Source organism: Zophobas morio, unplaced genomic scaffold (assembly GCF_036711695.1).
Source record: "Zophobas morio isolate AGI-343-1 ecotype UQ-CSIRO unplaced genomic scaffold, CSIRO_AGI_Zmor_V1 ptg000024l, whole genome shotgun sequence".
In the NCBI taxonomy this organism is placed as follows: Eukaryota; Metazoa; Arthropoda; class Insecta; order Coleoptera; family Tenebrionidae; genus Zophobas; species Zophobas morio.
The window spans coordinates 2634818-2654079 of NW_026972129.1; the positions used below are offsets into that span (position 1 = coordinate 2634818).

The 19262-nt window shown below is 34.3% G+C and overlaps 1 long non-coding RNA gene across 1 annotated transcript; it reads right to left on the reverse strand.

Moving 5' to 3' along the window:
• Positions 1–2177: 2177 nt before the first annotated feature.
• On the reverse strand, positions 2178–4209 carry LOC135135055 (uncharacterized). The gene is made up of 4 exons (XR_010281433.1): positions 3809–4209; positions 3578–3759; positions 2831–3528; positions 2178–2778 (listed from the first exon to the last, which is right to left on the reverse strand). It is a non-coding gene; the product is annotated as an uncharacterized LOC135135055 (long non-coding RNA).
• Positions 4210–19262: the final 15053 nt, after the last annotated feature.

The window sequence follows — 19262 nt, forward strand, 5'->3', positions numbered from 1 at the left end:
AAAATCTGCGACTTGATCATTGTAATCGTGAGGAGAAAAATACCATTCATAAGTTAAGGTATGTTACGAATTTAGGGACATATTTTATTGTGATAAAATTCCACTAACATTTACTAACAAAGTCCAACATGAAATTAAACTGACAAATGACACTCCCATCTATACTAAAATTTATAGATATCCGGAAGTACATAAAACAGAGGTCCGTGATCAAATTTCAAAAATGTTGAAACAGGGTACCATACAAAATTCTACCTCGCCTTGGTCTAGCCTATTTGGATAGTTTCAAAACGTGTAGACGCCTCCGGTGTTCAAAAATGGCGTATGGTTGTTGACTATCGTAAATTAAATGAAAAAACTGTTAACGATAAGCGATATTTTGGATAAGTTAGGGAAGAATCAATATTTTACGACGCTAGATCTACCTAGTGGGTTTCCTCAAATTGAAATGAACTCGAACGACATTCCTAAAACAGCATTTACGACTGAAAATGTCACTATGAATTTAGACGTATGCCATTCGGACTAAAAAATGCACCAGCGACTTTTCAGCGTGTTATGGATAATATTTTACGCTGTTTAGTTTATTTAGATGACATTGTCATTTTTAGTACGTCCTTACACACTAAAAAATAAATGGTTCCACGAATTATAATATCGGCAATTCCTACAATATTTTGTGGTCATATATAGGACAATGATTATTTTAGTTACAAACATCATGAATTTATTGTTAATTTTTATGGTTACAAGAACTTTAAAATATTGTAAATCTGTTAACCACAAAACTGTGGTTATAAAAGCCAAAAATGTTGTACTTGCTGGAACCATATTCTACGGTCTTATTAAACAAAATTTAATAATTGTCGTAACAAAAAATTATGTATTTCAACTGTAATAAATGATATCATGAACGATATTTTATGGTTGTTACTGCCGCACCATTAATTAATTAATTAATTAATTAATTGATTAGCACTTTTGGAAGGAATTAAACAAAAACTCGTATTTTATTGAAAGCATAGGTATATTGAATATAAAATGAAAATATAAACATAAACATATAAAGAAAATTAAACAATACTTCTTAACATTATAGAAACATATCTATATATTAGCCTATTACATAATATATATATGATGAATATATGTACTTCAGTTGTTATGTCTATTTAGACAGAACTATTTATATTAATTAAACTATTTCCATCGTATGACATATGGTATAAACAATTGACGTGTAACTTATCAATCTCCTGAAGTTCCTCTGTTTTATAGTCAGGATCACGAAGCAATGCGTACACGTCACGGACTCTGTATGACGTCATGCGTCTACCACGCTTATTATACAAATGAATCGGTTTGAAAACTGTCAACAAACATGTCGGCTTGTTATTGTTTTGGTTTGTTCTATTTATGATTATAGCATGAGAAGACCGTTAGTGTGAAGCAACAGTTTAGAAATCAGCTACACTTGCAGTGTTTCAGCATACAAGGGCATGCTGCAGGCTGCATAGACGCTATGAATTACAAACTCAGGCACAGGAAAGATCACGACTGTAACCCCTTTCACGTGTTCCTAGTTACTGAAGCCTGCCACTCACGTTCCAACGCCGCGGTACAATTGTGTAGGATATGACAAAATTGAAGTGTTTTCGAACATCTGTGTATGCGATCAAGCAAATCGGTTGGATGTGGACGGTTGGTGAACAAGTCTGTCTGCAGCAGTACAATCGTGTTGTATTGGTTGGAAACTTAATCGTGTGGGGACAGTGTATGTTATACAAACCGTGAAAGCAGGTATAAAAGTCCATTTTCTTCGGACATGTTGCCACCACGATCGCAAATTTTTAACTGCAAGGTCGTAACGTGTGTGTACTGCTGCTTTTCAGCAAAATTGTACAGCAGTTGTATCCAATACAATCGTACCCCGGCGTTGGAACGTGAATGACTGGCTTTAAGAACGTTCATTTTTGCATTGACTGCTGGTAAAAACTGCTGACAATTGGGTGTTAAACACATACTTGGAGGGTGGTACAAGGCTTCATACTGTACTTAAAGCTACCAACGAGAATGTTAACATACGTCTCAAACAGACAGCATTGAACAGTTGTGACAGGCTTCAAGTTAGAGAAATATGCTTACCGTCTTCAATGCCACAATAGGCACGTCACATCTACAGAATAAGTTACTTTATTGACATGGAATAGATACAAAAGTAAAGTATAAACAATAATAAGTATGCATGTTGCACAACGTCGTCGTCTGACCAGTGATTTGTATATTTGGCCAGTGAAGTGATAGTGTGATTATAAAAGACATCAGCAGAACATGCCGCTAGTACAATCAAATAGGATGGTAATGGAAAATAACCTACATGTTACAGTGGCTGAATGCCCTCTGCAGTATTAGAATCTTCACTGTCATAATCACTAAAACTATAATGTGAATCTTCGTTAATGTCGATTATAAACGGCGCAATCTCTTCACGGTCAAATACTAATTCCCGTTCCCACCACTCCCGTATTATTTTATTCATATGGTCAACAGTATTTTTCCACATTGTGGGCGTGACATGTGCTAACGCTTCTTTCCACATTTTCACGGAATTTTTTGACCATAACCATCACGCCCAATGTGTTTGGAATAAAAATTTGTAGTAATTCCCCAAGTATTTTCTATAGGGTTAAACACACAATGATATGGCGGCAATCGCAATACTCTATGGCCATTCTGTTGGCCCAATTCACGGCAACATACGTTTTTGGAGGTTTATTTCTGAAAAACATGATATTTTAAATGAAACGATAGATAATAGTATATGCATTACTGTGCAACCAAATGAAGAAGTTCCGTTTTTAACAGCTGTGAATCTGAACTTATGTCATGTTGTTAAAGCCATTCCCGAATTTCTGCTTTTTTCCATGAACCACTGGGACATTTGTTTGCAAAGGTACTGTGGTAGCTTGCATTGTCTATAATAATCTGTGATGGTTCTTCAAGGTTCATGAGCAATTGAAACCACTTGAGAAAATTCTGTTGATTCATTTCGCCATGATAGTCTGGATTTTTGGTATTAGAAGAAAATACTAGCGCTGCTTCATCAATAAATCCATTGCTTGTACCTGCATGTAATACAATATACCTAAAATATAGTGAGAAGAATAAATAACTAACGTGAAACTGACACATTACTAAATTTTCCCTTCTATTTTGAACATCCTGATACTTATGACACTATCGTCTTGCAATGACCTAACTACCGAACCATTTTCAAATATCCATGTTTCATCAAGATATACACATGGCAAAGAATTTGGGTTCTGCTGATTGTGCATGTATTCACGTAAGAATTTGGTTCTTGCATGAACAACATGTTGTAATTCCATAAGACGCTTCCGTACACTGGTTAGCGAATAACGAAACCCAATTGAGAATGTAAAATTTTTCCTAACGAGCTCACAGAACCCTCAAATATATGTTTCTCCTTCAAGCAATCAATTAATGGCGATCGTGTAACATGTATTTCTGTAAAATAGTCGTTAGTATCTATAAGGCGTGCGCATCAAATTCATACTTTCTTCGACCATTCCATATAAGCATTCTCGAATAGCACACTGCTCCGAAGTGCTAATATCACACACTTGTTTTGGTCGGGGGTCTCTATTTCTTGGGAGAATGTACACCTTCTCCGGTTTTTATTTGTTGTACCACGGAGTTCACTGTTCGCACACATACACCCAGAGCAGCAGCAACCCTCTGTACAATGTGACTGCATTAGTAATTGTAATAAAATACACCTACTTACGTCTTGAACAGCTGTTAGTGGTAAAAGAGGTTCCCCGCTATCGCGTTCTTTAGCAAAATAGTCCACTAAATTATCGTCCATTTGCTTTACATCTTTGTGCAAGGGCTTCGGCATGGTGGAATGTTTACGTTCAAGCAAGCGACACGTACCACGGTACAGGACAGTTAACTTGGAGTTCTATAAAGAACTGTTATAGTTCTGAAAAGAACTGATACGATTACACGAGCAGAAAAGTAGAAAAACGCGAAAAATCAAACAATAACACAACATAACCAAAGTTGACACCAATGACACTTGTGAAATCGATAAAACTTTAGCATATGTTTCGCTATCAGTCGTACCAATATAATTTCCCCCAAATTGATCGATTTTGATCCGTATTGCCACGTATTGCGCAGAGATATGTAAAAGACTAGATACAGATATTTAATGTTCTCGTGGACATACGTTTAGGCCCAAGATGTCAGTGTACGTTTATATCTCCCTCTTTTTCTCTAGCACGTACAATGGTAACCCGATATCTGAAGGTCTCGCTCTGTACGGCGCAACCAATCAGTTGGCGCAACGTTTGTCGTTGATGCCGTTCTTGTGTTTGTGCCGGTCCCTATCAGACCAATCAGACTGTGGGTGGTTATAATTATTTATAATTGCCGCCATCAAAACGGGCCAATAACAAGACAACCACCTTTTAGAGAGTGATGGATGTAGCCTACACTTGGCAATCCATAGTACTGGTGCTGATATAGAAAAGGATTAGCGACACAAAGTATTGCTACTCTTAGATCATAGATGTTGGCCCTAGATCGGGAAAGCTATAACCGCATCTGTCTTTTACATATCTCTGGTATTGCGGCGCGTATTTTTGATTTAGTGTTGGTAACGGATCTACGTCATCCATGACGTGTACGCATTGCTTCGTGATCCTGAGTATAATGTCATTTTGTAACTTAACATAATATGCATGTAAATGCTGATCATAACCTAAAGTTTCAAACAACTGGAACGTTATCTTTATTATATCAACTTCAGTTTCAGCAATAGAACATACACTGCCAAAAACTGGATGTGATTCTGTGAGATACACTATTAAAATAGTCCCGTGTTTTATTAGTTTGTCATAAACTTTTATCCATTTATAAATAAATCCTTTTTGTTTGTTATATTCTGTAATTGTAGATTTTTCAATAAATCGGGAAAATCCATTCTTAGATATCAATTTGTTACATAGTTTTAGTTGGTGTCGGATTGCAATTGTTAAGCAAATATTTTTTTTTGAGTAAGAAATATTAGATATATTTTTTAGAGTTCTATGCTTTGATTCGAATCTCATTGACCAAAGATTTATTAAGGGACCAGACATTCGCATAATTAAAGGATAGTGAATCATGTTGTGATGCTTTGGTTTTAAACTGTACCCTAGTGAACATAAGATTTGGTGATGTTCTGAAATAAGGTTGTTTAATAAAAGTGTGGAGTCCATATCAAATTTTGAAGATAAAACAATATCTAAAATACTCCGAAGAGATAAATATAATCGCCAATAAATATTATTAGAAGGGACCAAATGACCAACCATGATTCCAAAGAGAGTCACGAAATATAAGGTTTCCGAAGCTGATAATCTTATGTTGCCATTCTTTAAATGCTCCTCCTTAATAATAGGTAAATTGCAGCGAGCTTTATGATTAAATGCCAAAATCATTTGATTTAAGGCTTCAAGAGAAAATAATTTTGCTTCATATATATAATTTTTCAAAATTATCTCTAGGTCATATTTACAAACCCCTTCTAGGAGATCATGCATTATATCTACTGAAAAATTCCTAATTACGTGAAAATTTCGTAACTGATTCCAAACGGATGGACTTTTAATGCCAGATGAGCTACTGTCGCAACTGGATGTATCAGCGGAATAATTTTCAATATTACGAAATAAGCTCGAATCTTCGGTCAGCTGAGATTTCATCTTAGCTCTATCTACTTTACAGATTCGACAACAACGATTAGCTGTAAAACTTTCAACGAAACCTAATATTGAATTTAATCCAAGGTTGTCGCCAATTATTAATCCCAAAGAAAAATATAAATGGTAATTGATACCGTCTACATTAATTGCAATTCCTACGCTTTCTAAATATTTCAATTCATCTATCACAACCTGAAATATGTTATTTCCTATATCTTTACGTGCACTAGATCGAAACAACTGAACAAAAAATATGTTTTCCAAAAGAGACTGAAATTGTTTTGGAAAGCATGGCACCGAGATGTAAACTACACCTAATTTGTTCACACCCGAATGTGATCCTAAAACATTTCCTGATTCAAAATCGTCAAAATATAAAAATAAGGGAATAACTAATTTCCCAGAGAATGATTTACGGATGTCTTGCCATAAATTACACTGAACAAAATTCTCAAAGAGACTCGTAGAATCCAGAGATTTTATATAATCTAAAGTTGCACTTAAAACATTAGGAAGTTCAAACACGCGTTTTAAAACCTTCCGTAAAGGAATGAAAACAGTTGTCTCCTTAATGCTAACATGTTTGGGACACACATTTTCTGAGTAAGTTTGTAGTGATTCAGAAAGAACAATTTCTACAGGTTTAATATATAAGTCGTGTTTTTCTAAATATTTAAATATCATATGTTCTGATCTGAACAACTTAAATTTACTTTGAACATACGAAAAACTTGAAGAAATGTATTCTAATTCATTATTTTTGATATTGCATGGATCAAAAGTTGCTTTTAAAATATGTTCTATCTCTGAAAGTAAATCTCTAACACTAGAGATTATATTTTGCACTTCTGAACGGGGCACTGAGTTACTTTTATATAAGTGAGAAATAAAAAGCGCAATACTACTCTCAATTTGATTTTCCTTATTTGCAATTATGTCATTATATAATCTGTTACTAAAAGGTTCACAATTATCAGAAACTGTTGTTTTTGAAACAACACTATTGGGAGCTGTATGGAATAAAGGTAGTGTAAAATTTGTATCTTGACTACTACACTGACCTGTAACGTTGTTAGACAACCACTGAGTATTCAGAAAGGTTTTTCTGTGAAAATTCGAAAGATGTTTGTAAAAAGAGTTGTATGAACTAAATTCTCTTTGACACGAATACGAAATGCAGCGAATATATTTACCATCATAGGAATGTCTATATTTCATATGCAATAATAAATTTTTTTTTGAACTTGAAAATTTGTGACAACAATTCATTATTTTTAAATATTACTTCTCACTCTCAGATTCATTACACAAATCAGAAATCAGAGCAGAAACAATTGACGACTTTTTGTCCCACTCTGTCTTTAAATCATAGATGTAAATTTGTATTAACTGCCAAACATGAGAACATTCAGGTGGATATTCTGCAACAATTGCATGAATTATTTTAAAACAAGTGTTTACACTTTTCAAGGCCGATTCAAAAGGATATGTACAGTTATCGATGGAAATATAGCCCTTCAGATTGTTGAAATCTGGTCCAACAATTGTTATTAGAGGTTGGCATAATTGTTTGGTTTCCGCATATTTTCGATGTCTTCGTTCCAACATCAATTGCATCTCTTCACTGGTTTTCACGTAAGTAATGAAACTGTTCGCTACTTCAACTTTAGACGGTTTCCATTTCTTTTTATTTGTCGTAACAATCACTACTGGCATTAGATACGGTAGTGTTAATAAACTTAGAACAGCAGTGGCGTCTAAACAGAAAATTATTATTAACTCAAATTACAAAGAAATAAATCAATTGGTTGTACCTTCATTCAAAATATTAATGTTTTGATCCGGAAAATGTTGAGTCAGTACGCCTCGGTATTGGGCCAATCGTAATATAATGTTTTTTTTTATGTATTTCGGCAAAAAATATTTCTGATTTTTTGGGATAAAGATAATTGAAATCAATTTCCAGCTAAAAAAATATACCACCTATAAAAATGTGAACTTACATAATATACTGTTATATTACTTACTAATTGATAACCTAAGGACTTTTCTAAAATTTTATATTCTTGAAAATATTCTTGGATGGTTGTGGTTGTATTCTGGTTATAGCGGGGAATTCTTACACATGTAGTGGCCTTCCATTTAGCCAAAACTTCTGGCCAAGGTTCTGTATTATACCTTAACCAACAACAAAAGTCTTCCACGTCATCCTCGTAATCTTGACTACCTATAAAAAAAAGCGTAGGAATTATATCTTCAAAAATTAATTACATACGTACTCGCTATTTCTACAGTTTCATGAACTTCAAGGCTTGATGATGGACACGCAGTGGTGAGAACGCCAGATTTTTTCAACTTCTTTCTTTGATTATGGTAACGATCAACTAATTTACCCCTCATACATTGGACAGTTTTTTTGTTTTGTCTAACATACGGTATATAGTATGTGGAAATATCTTCGTTCGGGAATTCTTGCTTTATGAGGCGGGCTAATTGTAAAAGTCTTCTGGTCGGAATACTAAAATAGCAATTTTTTACAAAAATGTATGTTCGATTTTCAGTTCTTTCGTTAAAACATACTAGGAATTAATGTCTTGTAGTAAATCGTGATCGATTAATAATGCAACGAGATCATCTCTTAATTGCGGTGTTAAATGGTTTTTCTGGGCCAATATATTACGACCTTTTATAGAATTTTGCAAAAATTTTTTCAAATCCTACAAAGCAATGACATCTTACAAAAAAATATATGTGTTTACTTACAAGCTCGTATGTCACTTCCAGATTTGGAAGTTTTTCCAAAAACGAATCACACCGTTTATACGGTACCGGTACAATATCTAAAAAAACACCATTCAAACATAAAACTTCACTCTTAATAAAATAACAGTAAGTCACTAAGCACCTGGTCCTTGATATTTCATTAAACAACAAAAAATCATCAAAGAATAGAGTAGGTGATTTTACTACGTTGGGCATGCTGATTCTAAATCTGCAATTAGTTTTTTTTTTTTTTTTTTTTGTATACGTCACATTATCGAGATGATCGACATAACTGATGAATGACTAATTGAATTTTATGTTTCTGCGAATATGATCAAACGTGTATATTCATCTCCGATGATTATAAAGCATTTTTATGTACCATTGCATTGTTAAAAAATATCAAGTAAAGTGGAATTACGTGACAACGTCGCATTGGAATTTACGGTTCTAAACCTGAGGAAGAAGCCACTGAGAATATATAAAAATATAAGTAAGGTGCTCCATTAAAAAAGCTAAGCTATGTAGTATGTCTCAGACACAGAACATTCTGTGTAGTTAAAAATAATTTAATGATACTCAAAGACCCGGACAACTTTTCTATTTTCAATAATAATTGAGTTATCGCTTAGTGACTCATCCCTGTATATATATGTCATTACCAAATATCATACAGTACCTAAAGGTAAATTATCATCCACTCTATAAACTGTAGAGCACGTGCCTTTACTAGTGCTGGGAATGGGTTCTTGTGTCTCTTTGTAAACTAAAATTATATACATAAAAACATGTTTTCACTTAAAACCATACATTACCTGAAGTATCACTAGGAGCATCATTTGTCTTAACTACTATTGTTTCTAAGCAGTTATTATCTGTTATTACATTTTCTTCGTCAATTCTATTGTACAACTGTCTAAAACCTTCTTTAAATTTAATTCTGTCCCCATACTTTGCAATCAGTTCTTTGAAATCTTGTGAATCTGTGTTAATTTTTGAGAATGTATCATCATCTATCGCTTCTTCTGAAAAATAATATTACAACATTTAAAAGTGATGTTAATAAAATTTTTCTACTCCCACATAGTAGGTAATCCATGAATTACGAACTGTCTAGCCTCATAGTAAAACCATAGTTACACCCACTGGCATGTAATGAATGAACAGGCACGTAATATATATATATATTACGTGCCTGTTTGAGTAGTTTCCATAGCAACTATAAATATTTGCTTTCCCAAAAAAATTTCTTCTGAAAGTGATTCTTCATTATAGATCGTAGAAAAAGTATATGACACAACTCTGGTGGTAAGCTAATTACGAACTCATATTACATCACTCGCTCGCTACGCTCGCTCGTGTATAAACTTCGTTCGTAATTAGCTTCTTACCACCCTCGATATGTAATATACTATTACAGTTATTTATTCGTTGTTACAGTTATGGAAACGAACAATTTATATTGTACATACTTATGTATGCATTTTGGCAAACCACATTTTAAATTACTTTTAAAAGGAAAAGATACTACACGATTTTGCTTTAATTCTCCAAAATTTAAAAGAAAAAGGTTGGTGAAGATCACAAAAAAATACAGTGTTAGTATCAAAAGTGTGTGGCTATGTAAGGTACCTAAGCCAAATATTGCCATCTTAAGGTTTAAAATTTGTTGGCAAATTAAATTTTGAAACCTGAAAGCTATATATAAACGATTGTTACGTGAATACGAGTTGCCCATTATAAAGAAAACTTAAAGCCGTATATGATTCAATTGTTTAGAATTTAGGCGATTTTTAGGCCTGACAATATAAGGAATATGGCAATATATGGCTCAGACACCGTATAATACCGTTAAAAAAACTAAGACCAAATTTGATTTTATAACTTTTTCAGAAATCAGTCCGTTTCTGCCAGGAATGTATCAAATGTATCATAAAACATTATTATGGGTTTTACCTAGTACGAATTGAACTGAATAAAAGATTAATCGGAAATTTTTTGGCCATAGCACACTTCAGTGTATGAGTATTTGGAAAAAGATTCCATTTTAACACCATATTTGAATTTTATTACAATTTAGCAATTTTAATTTGAATGGTACCCTGTCCATCAACGTACTCATCAAATAATTATGTAGAGTGCGTTCGTAGAGGAACGTCCTCAGTTGACACTGTTTTTCTCAACCCCTGACCCCGTTGTGCATAACTAACCCATGACGAGAAAAATATACCAGCATAGATTTTTATTAATCGCACACACTATGATGTTACTTGCATCACGTTACACAATTTGTTTAATTTACAACGGAACAAAGTATTTAACATTAAGATTGTATTATATTAAATGGCATATTTTTAAAGTAATGTTTAAAATAACATATTTTTATGGAAAAATGAACTAATTCAAACATACCTTATCCTTGTATGACTTAAAACAAATGAACACCAAACCGATCGTTGCATCAAGTCTTGATTGCTTACATTGCAACTATTATACTAAATGAAGCACGTATATTTAGCTACTTACCTTCAAATTTAGCAATGAGATGGTGTCGAAGTTTGTATAAATGAATAAAACCAGCGAACAATAAGATAAATGTATTGATAGTGACAAGTGTTGTGATAAATAAGAATGATAAGAATAGAATAGTATATGACCGTGCGGTCGAGATAGTTGAATGTTAGTTACGAATTGAGAATTGAGAATTGAATGTGTTTGAATGAGTTAAGAATTAAGAATGAATGCTACCCTGTGTTCCAAGGTGGGGGTGGCTCTGGCTCCCACCCTTACGGGTGGGGAGGGGTGAAACAGGTCCCCGCCAGAGGCTCTAACATACCCCCCGCCTTGAAACAATTACATTGTTTTAAAACCAAAAATAAACTATATGGAATATTAGAATGATAAATACAAATGAAATTACATGAATGGGATGGATATTGTTACAGAAAGCAATGAACATGAAGAAACGCATTAACTAAAACAAAGATATCTAAAACAAATTACATGTGTACAATATCAGTGAATACACACTATTTACAATAGACCTAAAAGTAAATTTACAACAATTATAATGTACCAAATCAATGAATAATACGATGAGTGAATAATATGGCGAATGAATATAACAATGGTACAAATATGAATACATAGAACATAGTAAAATAAATCAACAATGAGATGTATATAACAAATTGACAAGATGTGCAATATGGTTAAATAGAATGATAATGCATGCGATTGCGAAATTATCTTTTGCACTTCACCGACACTACACACACCACCACTTCCTTTCCAAAAAGATGTTGGAGGGCCGCGTCCTAACCGCCACTGTAGACGCGGAAATTTCTCCTCCTTCACGAGGACCCATCTTGCCATTCCTGGAACGTTGGAAGATGGCCTTTGCCACCCTAACCTGCCTTTCAGTGTGGTCAAATATTCGAGGTACCACGACTTCCAGAAGTGTTGATGGTAAGCGTGGATGAGGTGCCAAGGGATGGCCTGTTGATGGGAACGACGGCCTGGTCTTTTCCTGAGGGACCTGTTGATGGCTGGCCGGAAGAGGCATTGGCCAGGTATAAATGCGACCAAATTATTGCAGTCGCTGGACAGAGGCTTCGAAAGGCGCGAATTTAGGACGGCTCTAACCCTGACAGTGAGCGCATACACGCCCTCGTCCTCAAGATGGTTTTTATCAGTAATTTCGTTATAACTCCGGCGATTCATATTTAAACTCTTTGAACTAAGATTTGAACGGTCAACAACCTCGCAAAGTTTATTGGAAGAAACGTGGGGATTTAAAATACAATTGTGTGACAGGTAAACGGAATTATTTGAGGAATTTTCATTAAGTACCTTCAGGTGCACAAGGTCTAGGTACTTCCTTTGAGAGACAATAAAACCCTCGTTACGTTTATGATCACGTCCCTCTGCTAACAATAACAGTTGGAGAGCCGGCTCTCGGGAATTTCCTGATTTAGGTAAATTTTTGTAATAAAGGACTGTGAAACGCCCCATCCTTCTCTCGACTGATAATAGCAAGTTTGGGTGCATTTCTGCAAAATTCTCTAATTGCGGCTGATTTTCCGAAAAGGGGTGTTTGACCATGAAATAGCCATCGGGTGAATGGCCTGTGGTAGTATACTGAAAAGGGGTTACACAAAGATCGCTTTTAAACCCTTTGCTTAATGACCTGCTTCCGGTTTTGACGGTTTCAGCTTCCAAGAACCGAGAAATAATTTGGGCTGAACTAATTTTGTGATGATGGGAAGTATTATTTTTTAAATATGCAAAACTGCCGCTAAGAATCAACCCCAGCGCGGTATTTTGAAGCACCGGTGAGTTTTTACTGAAATGACTTATTATTTTGGGTATGGCATTTTCGGAATGTTTTTTCTTGTCGAGTATTGCTACGTTTGACGTATTGTCTTTAATATTCGAGTCTACGGATTTACATAAATATTGCGATCTACATTTAAATTGGTTACAGACTAACAATGAGTTACAGTTTTTCGAATTAACTGGAGGACTTTTTACTTTGTCTAGTGCGGTAGATGACTCTGCATTAGAAGTTTTATCTAAATTAATTTGACATACGCCTTCGGAGTTGTAACAATCATTAAAAAGATGATTTTTCTCTTCATTGAGTGTTGAATTTGGAAATTTTGAACGATTTGATATTATACTAGGAGTTTTTGAAATAACGGAATCAAGAGGGGATTTTTTACCAATAGTGAACCGCAATTTACGTAGAGCATTGAAATGGGTTTTGTGAATTTTGATGGGTTTTCCATTTTTTAATTTGTGTACCTTTAAAGGCTTTAAATTTTGACAAGTTTTTTCCAGATCCGTGGTTGGTACGTTAGTGTTTATCTTACATGAATTCGAGAAAGTACACAATGGATTAGTTTTTTCAATGAGAACATTATATAATTCGGATATTTTTTGAATATAATTTAGCACGTCTCTGATATTATAAATTATAGGTTTGATCGTTTCCGTGTTACTCGTGTCATTCGGGACTACCATTGTTTGCTGAACTACAAGCATTTGTAATTCTGAATAAATTCGCTGTACGTCTTCAAATCGACGCTTTAAGTGGCCTCTTTTTTGATGATTTGCAACATTTGATATAAAATTAGAATGTGAATCTATTTCGCTGAGAAGAATTGAAAATTTAACAAAAGTATTGTCTTGGATTACCACCATCTTGAGTACGAGAATAAATGTATTACACCAACCAAACAGAATTAAAGCTTACCTGGAATCCTGGATTCGTGGATAGAATTATCTTGGCTGACGTTGAATGATACTTGAAGATTTTGCACAGCACTCGCGGTCGTCACCGATAGTTGAACACTGCGCGGATGATTTCTAGGTGATGTTTTGATAACTACTTTGCTGAATTCCAGCCGATGAATGATATGTTGAGAATTACACTTATCACTACCACTGTTATTCTGTCGCTAATCCGGCTCGAAGGACCATGTCTAAGTTTGTATAAATGAATAAGACCAGCGAACAGTAAGATAAATATATTGCTAGTGACAAGTGTTATGAGAAATAAGAATAATAAAAAATAGAATAGTATATGACCGTGCGGTCGAGATAGTTGAATGTTAGTTACGAATTGAGAATTGAGAATTGAATGTGTTTGAATGAGTTAAGAATTAAGAATGAATGCTACCCTGTGTTCCAAGGTGGGGGTGGCTCTGGCTCCCACCCTTACGGGTGGGGAGGGGTGAAACAGGTCCCCGCCAGAGGCTCTAACAGATGGGACAAACTCCATGCTTGTAAATATTTTTTTACATTTTCCATTGTCACAACACCACAAAATCAATTATCAGTATCACAAAACACCAACTAGGTAAACTGTAATTTTTTCATTCTTGGGATAACGAATCAAAACACAAAGACGACTGCGGACGACCACAAATGTGCTGACAATTGTCTGGCACTAAGTGGGAAATTATGCCATTGGTCGAATCGATAGGCGGTTAAATTAAATTTAACTATAATTGTGGTTTGTTCAACAAAAGGTTATAGTATGGCAGATTACTTCCAAACATTATGGTTGTTACAACCATTTAGTAAGAGTTATGTCGAAAGAGTACTACACATATAGTTATTGATACTATATGGTTCATAACCAAAATTGTATGATTGTTACAACTATTTACTTTTTTTCACCTATAATGTAGCCAACAATAAATAGGGATATAACAACCAAATTCATTTTAACAATCAGGTATGGTTGCAACATTTTTTAGTGTGTACAAGAGCATATATCTCGTTTAAGACAAATCTTTGATAGGCTCCGGGAAGCGAACTTTAAAATACAACTTGACAAGTCGGAATTTCTACGGAAGGAGGTACAGTACCTCGGACATGTAATAAAACCAGAGGGCGTAAAACCAAACCCTCAAAAAATTGCGGCTATTAGAAATTTTCCCATACCAAAAACTCAAACGGAAATTAAAACTTTTTTAGGTCTTCTTGGTTATTATAGACGCTTCATAAAAGATTTTGCCAGAATTACAAAGCCAATGACTATCTGTCTAAAGAAAAATTCAAAAGTTATTCATACTCCCGAATTTATAATAGCGTTCGAACACTGTAAAAGTCTTTTGATAAATGGTCCATTTCTACAATATCCAGATTTTTCTAAACAGTTTATATCAACCACTGATAGCAGTAATTACGCTCTTGGTGCGGTACTTTCACAAGGCTCTGTTCCTAATGATAGACCAGTCTGTTATGCGTTGCGTACACTAAACGAGAGTGAAACAAAATACTGGACGATTGAAAAGGAGCTGTAAGTACTTCCGACCATACTTATTTGGCCGAAAATTCAAAATTTATATAGATCACCGACCGTTAGTTTGCCTGTTTGTTTTAAAAGAACCTAATAGTAATAGTAAACTGATCAGGTGGCGTTTGAAATTGGAAGAGTTTGATTATGAAATAATCTACAAAAAGGGAAAACAAAACACCAATGCTCTCTCTCGAATTCAGTTAAATGCAATTGAACAACAGAGTGTCGCGAATAATCCAGGCGAAATTGATAAAGATATTTCCGATTTTTCAAAAAGTTTAGACGAAATCCCCCTGGAGGACTTAAGTAACGAACGATCACTCGAAATACCTCCAGGTGTAAACACTAACGATCAGCCGTCTACAAATAGAGAAAAATCCTTATCTCCAGTATCATTCGAACCACAATTTACCGTCACATCAACCTCAGGACCAAAAATAAAAATTTTACAAAACATACCACTTATTCCATCCGTTAATAGTAGTTTGGATCAAGACTCTAACAGTATAACTACCGTTCATTCGGACGAAAATAAAACTGCGGTTAATGATGGTATTCCGAGTTTAGACGAAATAATTAACAACAAACCCCAACAAATTTTAATCGCACCAAGTCCATGCAAAAATTTAGATGTAACTCATGACGACTTTGAAAACCATAAAATACTAATTACTCGGGTACCAAAAGCGAATCAAAAAGCACTAGTTAAATTATTAACAGAATATACTACCGGAAATTCAAAACTTTAAGTCTATTTTTATGATGACAAAATGTATAAAGATTTTAATCGAGTATATAGAAAACATTTTTATTCAAGTGGTTTAAAGCTTTAAATGTACTACGTTAGTAAATTCAGTCCGAGAACGCGAAGAGAGAATTATGTTAATACAGTTCCAACACGAGGGAAAAAGCAACCAGCGGCATTAATGAAACTTTGGAACAATTGAAAAGAAATTATTATTGGCCTTCTATGAAAACAGAAGTCAACCAATAGATTAACAACTGTCCAATTTGCCAAACAGCGAAATATTCTCGAAAAAAACCCTACGTACCCCTTGTCTTAACAGAATCTATAGGCAAACCATTCCAACTCATTCATGTGGATGTATTTAAATTTGACAACCAAAATTTTCTTACAATAATAGATGCATTTTCAAAATTGGTTCAAGCTTTTCCCATCCCAGAAAAAACAGCTATAGAATTTTGTGACTTTACTTTTCAATTTACGGCTTACCTGAAAAAATAATTATGGACAACGAAACTGAATTTAATAATGAGGACGGTTAAGGAACTTTTGAAAATCCATAAAATAAACATTCATTTTGAAACACCGCTCTATCATGAATCAAATTCGATCGTAGAACGGTTTCGCTCAACTCTTATTGAACATTTGCGTATTTTGAGGCAAACCACTTCGAACTGTAGTACATCTCAATTGATGAAATACGCTTTAATTGGTTATAACTAGAGTTGTGCGGTCGAAATTTATTTATCCCCGCTACCCGTCCACAGTGCAGGAGGCTACAGCCTTGCCTTACTCTCTTCTCGCTTTCCAATTGTACATTATTTTTGATAATGTACACAAATAGTTTTATTTTCAACGAAACCGACACTTGAAAATTATTAAAACTATTATTATTATTACTATTTCGTGGATATGGATTTCGTAATCATCAACTGACGTTCACTTCACATCAGTGGCGTAACAATCAAACTGCGGGCCTGTGTTCTACAACACTGTGGGGCCCCTAATGAACAGCGAAATAAAAATATTTAAAAATACGAGTATAATGAGTAAAGAATGAGTAGATTGCAATTAGCGCTAACGTTTTGTGAAAATCATTCTACCTGAAACATTGAATTAAAAAAATAAAATACAATAATTACCTGAAGACATATAATTAAAATATATACAATATTAGAAACTAGCCGACCCGGCAAACGTTGTTTTGGCATCTCTAGTGAATATTTTGGTACATAATTAAATAAAAAATTAAATTAAAATAAATACATAAAAATTTATCATACGACAATTATTATATTCAATGGCCATCTTGCAACCCTATTGCGCATTTGTGGATGAAAGCAAAGATACTTATATCGTTATTAAAAAATAGGGGTTGGTGGTAGAAGGGTCAAAATTTAGGGTTATATGTATTTTTTGATGCCAAATCTTAAAAAAATAAAAATAAAAAATGTTGTCTAAAAAATAAAAAAAGTTTGGTGGGTCACCCTTATCACTTAGGGGTTTAAAAAATAGTTTACTAGACCTACCGAATATACACAAAAAATTTCATAAAAATCGGTCAAGGCGTTTCGGAGGAGACACCAGAATTTTATATTAGATTATTTTAGAAAAAAATTCATTACCATAAAAAAGGTTATACTGAGTCGACCTTAAAAGATTGACGTATGCTGTCGCGGACTTTTTTTTAGAATTTTTAGAAGGGAACAATTCCATCATAAATGATTTTTATGTAACTTTAACCGTTTAATAAGCAGCGTAAGTAACGGAAGCTGTCAAAGGACGAATAATTTTCCCGTTTTTCCGATATTTTTCATTGCTGCTCCGCTTCTATTAATCATAGGGTGATGTTATATAGTCTATAACTTTCCTGGATAAACGGACTTTCCAACACAAAAAGATTTTTTGAATTCAAACCAGTAGTTTCTGAGATTGGCGGGTTCAAGCAAACAAACTCTTCAACTTTATAATATAAGTAAGTATAGAAGTATAGATAAAATGCCCATTTTTTTTTAATCTCAATTGTTTTCTTCTTGCTTTTCAATGGGCACAAGTTGATACAAAATTTGACACATCTAAGCTTCTAGCAATTTGATTTCCATTTGAGAGATTCAATGAAGGTAATCTGCATTGGCTCATTGTTTCTTAAAAAAATTTTAGTCATTTTTAATTTCGAAAAAGATATTTCCGCTGAAACCACCGAAAGAGGTATTATAAGAAAAGTGAAACATGCTGTGATAATTTCAGTGACACTAGTACAGGTAGGTCATTCTGTAATAATTTCCCAGTCAAGTTTTTTTTCTACTTAAAAAATTAGTTGTAACATACGTCAGATATATTCTATTATTCCAAAAAAGCACCACAAGTACAAAATTAAAATAGTTTTGAAAATACGAAAATTTTCATAAAACACAACTGAAACTGATTTTTTTTTCACGTTTTATTACAGCATGAAGTTTCACTGTAGAACTGAGGACAAAATTTAAGTATTTTGTTGTCTTGCATCATAAATTAGTCATACTTTTGTCGGATAAAGATTGGTAATTTACTACATGGGGTGCTAAAATTGCTACAATGGGATTGCGACACTGCGACAGGTTTATTACAAAGAGATGCTGCTGCATTTTCGACCGCCGGTGCCGGTCGCTAAAACCCGAGTTTATTGAGTCTATGATATTGAGATGCCGCCCTTTGCAGCAAAAAATTCGTAAATAGCAATCGACCATCGATCCTGGGATTACCGCACATTTTCGAATTTTTTATTTCAGGATGTAATTTGGGCAATAATATAAAAAAAATCTAATAAAAAAATGTTCGTGAGACCGGACCGGGCCCCTTGAAGCAGCGGACCCGTGTTCCGCCGAACACGTGGAACACCGGTAGTTACGCCACTGCTTCACATTAGTTTTCTCATAATTTTCTTCGCGATACGTAACATCGCCTACAAGCCACTGGTCGGCCCTAGTGGGAGGCAATACGGAGCATTTAAATTTCAATCGCCTGGCCCTAGTTATAACAATACAATCCATTCGAGTACAAATTTTACACCGTTCGAGTTTACTTTTGGTTATACAAATATTCGGGATCCTTGTCATCTACATAGTTGAAACCAGTTTCTATGGCGAATACGTGACAAACCACCGAGATAAGGTCAAGCATTTGTACCAAA